This window comes from Phyllobates terribilis, unplaced genomic scaffold (assembly GCF_046119375.1).
Source record: "Phyllobates terribilis strain yellow unplaced genomic scaffold, ASM4611937v1 Scaffold_1__5_contigs__length_1240528914, whole genome shotgun sequence".
NCBI classification, from domain to species: Eukaryota; Metazoa; Chordata; class Amphibia; order Anura; family Dendrobatidae; genus Phyllobates; species Phyllobates terribilis.
In genome coordinates this window covers 641882420-641888419 of record NW_027362761.1, presented here as the reverse complement: position 1 = coordinate 641888419, position 6000 = coordinate 641882420, and positions in this window count along the sequence as shown.

The window sequence follows — 6000 nt, the reverse complement described above, 5'->3', positions numbered from 1 at the left end:
GAATTCCGTTGAAGTTTAAAAATGCTTCGAAACTCTTCCATTGTTCTCGGAATTCTGCTGAAGTTTAAAAATGCTTCAGAACTCTTCCATTGTTCTCGGAATTCCGCTGACGTTTAATAATGCTTCGCAACTCTTTCATTGTTCTCAGAATTCCGCTGACGTTTAAAAATGCTTCGGAACTCTTCCATTGTTCTCGGAATTCCGTTGAAGTTTAAAAATGCTTCGGAACTCTTCCATTGTTCTCGGAATTCCGCTGACATATAAAAATGCTTCGGAAATCTTGCATTGTTCTCGGCATTTCGCTGACGTTTAAAAATGCTTCGGAACTCTTCAATTGTTCTCGGAATTCTGATGAACTTTTAAAATGCTTTGGAACTCTTCCATTGCTCTCGGAATTCTGCTGAAGTTTAAAAATGCTTCAGAACTCTTACATTGTTCTCGGAATTCTGCTGACGTTTAAAAATGCTTCGGAACTCTTCCATTGTTCTCGGAATTCCGTTGAAGTTTAAAAATGCTTCGAAACTCTTCCATTGTTCTCGGAATTCTGCTGAAGTTTAAAAATGCTTCGTAACTCTTCCATTGTTCTCAGAATTCCGCTGACGTTTAAAAATGCTTCGGTACTCTTCCATTGTTCTCTTAATTCCGCTGACATATAAAAATGCTTCGGAAATCTTGCATTGTTCTCGGCATTCCACTGACGTTTAAAAATGCTTCTTAACTCTTCAATTGTTCTCGGAATTCTGCTAAACTTTTAAAATGCTTTGGAACTCTTCCATTGCTCTCGGAATTCTGCTGAAGTTTAAAAATGCTTCAGAACTCTTACATTGTTCTCGGAATTCTGCTGACGTTTAAAAATGCTTCGGAACTCTTCCATTGTTCTCAGAATTCCGCTGAAGTTTAAAAATTCTTCGGAACTCTTCCATTGTTCTCGGAATTCTGCTGAAGTTTAAAAATGCTTCAGAACTCTTCCATTGTTCTCGGAATTCCGCTGAAGTTTAAAAATGCTTCGGAACTCTTCCATTGTTCTCAGAATTCTGCTGACGTTTAAAAATGCTTCGGAACTCTTCTATTGTTCTCGGAATTCTGCTGACGTTTAAAAATGCTTCAGAACTCTTCCATTGTTCTCGGAATTCCGCTGATGTTTAATAATGCTTCGGAACTCTTCCATTGTTCTCGGAATTCCGTTGAAGTTTAAAAATGCTTCGGAACTCTTCCATTGTTCTCAGAATTCTGCTGAAGTTTAAAAATGCTTCAGAACTCTTCCATTGTTCTCGGAATTCCGCTGACGTTTAAAAATGCTTCGGTACTCTTCCATTGTTCTCGGAATTCCACTGACATATAAAAATGCTTCGGAAATCTTGCATTGTTCTCGGCATTCCGCTGACGTTTAAAAATGCTTCGGAACTCTTCAATTGTTCTCGGAATTCTGCTGAACTTTTAAAATACTTTGGAACTCTTCCATTGCTCTCGGAATTCTGCTGAAGTTTAAAAATGCTTCAGAACTCTTACATTGTTCTCGGAGTTCTGCTGACGTTTAAAAATGCTTCGGAACTCTTCCATTGTTCTCAGAATTCCGCTGAAGTTTAAAAATGCTTCGGAACTCTTCCATTGTTCTCGTAATTCCGCTGAAGTCTAAAAATGGTTCGGAACTCTTCCATTGTTCTCGGAATTCCGATGACATTTTAAAATGCTTCGGTACTCTTCCATTGTTCTCGGAATTCCGCTGACGTTTAAAAATGCTTCGGAACTCCTCCATTGTTATCGGAATTCTGCTGAAGTTTAAAAATGCTTCGGAACTCTTCCATTGTTCTAGGAATTCTGCTGAAGTCTAAAAATTCATCTGAACTCTTCCATTATTCTCGGAATTTGTGTGAATTTTAAAAATGCTTCGGAACTCTTCTATTGTTCTCGGAATTCCGCTGAAATTTAAAAATGCTTAAAATCTCTTACATTGTTCTCGGAATTCCGCTGAAGTTTAAAAATGCTTCGGAACTCTTCCATTGTTCTCGGAATTCTGCTGAAGTTTAAAAATGCTTCAGAACTCTTCCATTGTTCTCAGAATTCCGCTGACGTTTAAAAATGCTTCGGAAATCTTCCATTGTTTTCAAAATTCCGCTGACGTTTAAAAATGCTTCAGAACTTTTCCATTGTTCTCCGAATTCTGCTGACGTTTAAAAATGCTTCGGAACTCTTCCATTGTTCTCGGAATTCCGCTGACATTTAAAAATGCTTCACAACTCTTCCATTGTTCTCGGAATTCCTCTGACTTTTAAAAATGCTTCGGAACTCTTCCATTGTTCTCCAAATTCCGCTGAAGTTTAAAAATGCTTCGGAACCCTTCCATTGTTCTCGGAATTCTGCTGAAGTTTAAAAATGCTTCGGAACTCTTCCATTGTTCTCAGAATTCTGCTGACGTTTAAAAATGCTTCGGAAATCTTACATTGTTTTCAAAATTCCGCTGACGCTTAAAAATGCTTCAGAACTCTTCCATTGTTCTCGGAATTCCGCTGGCGTTTAATAATGCTTCGCAACTCTTTCATTGTTCTCGGAATTCCGCTGAAGTTTAAAAATGCTTCGGAACTCTTCCATTGTTCTCGGAATTCTGCTGACGTTTAAAAATGCTTCGGAACTTTTCCATTGTTCTCGGAATTCCGTTGAAGTTTAAAAATGCTTCGAAACTCTTCCATTGTTCTCGGAATTCTGCTGAAGTTTAAAAATGCTTCAGAACTCTTCCATTGTTCTCGGAATTCCGCTGACGTTTAATAATGCTTCGCAACTCTTTCATTGTTCTCAGAATTCCGCTGACGTTTAAAAATGCTTCGGAACTCTTCCATTGTTCTCGGAATTCCGTTGAAGTTTAAAAATGCTTCGGAACTCTTCCATTGTTCTCGGAATTCCGCTGACATATAAAAATGCTTCGGAAATCTTGCATTGTTCTCGGCATTTCGCTGACGTTTAAAAATGCTTCGGAACTCTTCAATTGTTCTCGGAATTCTGATGAACTTTTAAAATGCTTTGGAACTCTTCCATTGCTCTCGGAATTCTGCTGAAGTTTAAAAATGCTTCAGATCTCTTACATTGTTCTCGGAATTCTGCTGACGTTTAAAAATGCTTCGGAACTCTTCCATTGTTCTCGGAATTCCGTTGAAGTTTAAAAATGCTTCGAAACTCTTCCATTGTTCTCGGAATTCTGCTGAAGTTTAAAAATGCTTCGTAACTCTTCCATTGTTCTCAGAATTCCGCTGACGTTTAAAAATGCTTCGGTACTCTTCCATTGTTCTCTTAATTCCGCTGACATATAAAAATGCTTCGGAAATCTTGCATTGTTCTCGGCATTCCACTGACGTTTAAAAATGCTTCGTAACTCTTCAATTGTTCTCGGAATTCTGCTAAACTTTTAAAATGCTTCGGAACTCTTCCATTGTTCTCGGAATTCCGTTGAAGTTTAAAAATGCTTCGGAACTCTTCCATTGTTCTCGGAATTCCGCTGACGTTTAAAAATGCTTTGGAACTCTTCCATTGTTCTCGGAATTCCGTTGAAGTTTAAAAATGCTTCGAAACTCTTCCATTGTTCTCGGAATTCTGCTGAAGTTTAAAAATGCTTCGTAACTCTTCCATTGTTCTCAGAATTCCGATGACGTTTAAAAATGCTTCGGTACTCTTCCATTGTTCTCGGAATTCCACTGACATATAAAAATGCTTCGGAAATCTTGCATTGTTCTCGGCATTCCGCTGACGTTTAAAAATGCTTCGGAACTCTTCAATTGTTCTCGGAATTCTGCTGAACTTTTAAAATGCTTTGGAACTCTTCCATTGTTCTCGGAATTCTGCTGAAGTTTAAAAATGCTTCGGAACTCTTCCATTGTTCTCAGAATTCCGCTGACGTTTAAAAATGCTTCGAAAATCTTCCATTGTTTTCAAAATTCCGCTGACGTTTAAAAATGCTTCAGAACTCTTCCATTGTTCTCGGAATTCCGCTGACGTTTAAAAATGCTTCGGAACTCTTCTATTGTTCTCGGAATTCTGCTGACGTTTAAAAATGCTTCAGAACTCTTCCATTGTTCTCGGAATTCCGCTGATGTTTAATAATGCTTCGGAACTCTTCCATTGTTCTCGGAATTCCGCTGAAGTTTAAAAATGCTTCGGAACTCTTCCATTGTTCTCAGAATTCTGCTGACGTTTAAAAATGCTTCGGTACTCTTCCATTGTTCTCGGAATTCCGCTGACATATAAAAATGCTTCGGAAATCTTGCATTGTTCTCGGCATTCCACTGACGTTTAAAAATGCTTCGTAACTCTTCAATTGTTCTCGGAATTCTGCTAAACTTTTAAAATGCTTTGGAACTCTTCCATTGCTCTCGGAATTCTGCTGAAGTTTAAAAATGCTTCAGAACTCTTACATTGTTCTCGGAATTCTGCTGACGTTTAAAAATGCTTCGGAACTCTTTCATTGTTCTCAGAATTCCGCTGAAGTTTAAAAATGCTTCGGAACTCTTCCATTGTTCTCAGAATTCTGCTGACGTTTAAAAATGCTTCGGAACTCTTCTATTGTTCTCGGAATTCTGCTGACATTTAAAAATGCTTCAGAACTCTTCCATTGTTCTCGGAATTCCGCTGATGTTTAATAATGCTTCGGAACTCTTCCATTGTTCTCGGAATTCCGCTGAAGTTTAAAAATGCTTCGGAACTCTTCCATTGTTCTCAGAATTCTGCTGACGTTTAAAAATGCTTCGGTACTCTTCCATTGTTCTCGGAATTCCGCTGACATATAAAAATGCTTCGGAAATCTTGCATTGTTCTCGGCATTCCGCTGACATTTAAAAATGCTTCGGAACTCTTCAATTGTTCTTGGAATTCTGCTGAAGTTTAAAAATGCTTAAAATCTCTTCCATTGTTCTCGTAATTCTGCTCATGTTTAAAAATGCTTCGGAGCTCTTCCATTGTTCTCAGAATTCTGCTGAAGTTTAAAAATGCTTCAGAACTCTTCCATTGTTCTCGGAATTCCGCTGACGTTTAAAAATGCTTTGGAACTCTTCCATTGTTCTCGGAATTCCGTTGAAGTTTAAAAATGCTTCGAAACTCTTCCATTGTTCTCGGAATTCTGCTGAAGTTTAAAAATGCTTCGTAACTCTTCCATTGTTCTCAGAATTCCGATGACGTTTAAAAATGCTTCGGTACTCTTCCATTGTTCTCGGAATTCCACTGATATATAAAAATGCTTCGGAAATCTTGCATTGTTCTCGGCATTCCGCTGACGTTTAAAAATGCTTCGGAACTCTTCAATTGTTCTCGGAATTCTGCTGAACTTTTAAAATGCTTTGGAACTCTTCCATTGCTCTCGGAATTCTGCTGAAGTTTAAAAATGCTTCAGAACTCTTACATTGTTCTCGGAATTCTGCTGAAGTTTAAAAATGCTTCGGAACTCTTCCATTGTTCTCAGAATTCCGTTGAAGTTTAAAATTGCTTCGGAACTCTTCCATTGTTCTCGGAATTCTGCTGAAGTTTAAAAATGCTTCGGAACTCTTCCATTGTTCTCAGAATTCCGCTGACGTTTAAAAATGCTTTGGAAATCTTCCATTGTTTTCAAAATTCCGCTGACGTTTAAAAATGCTTCAGAACTCTTCCATTGTTCTCGGAATTCCGCTGACGTTTAAAAATGCTTCGGAACTCTTCTATTGTTCTCGGAATTCTGCTGACGTTTAAAAATGCTTCAGAACTCTTCCATTGTTCTCGGAATTCCGCTGATGTTTAATAATGCTTCGGAACTCTTCCATTGTTCTCGGAATTCCGCTGAAGTTTAAAAATGCTTCGGAACTCTTCCATTGTTCTCAGAATTCTGCTGACGTTTAAAAATGCTTCGGTACTCTTCCATTGTTCTCGGAATTCCGCTGACATATAAAAATGCTTCGGAAATCTTGCATTGTTCTCGGCATTCCACTGACGTTTAAAAATGCTTCGTAACTCTTCAATTGTTCTCGGAATTCTGCTAAACTTTTAAAA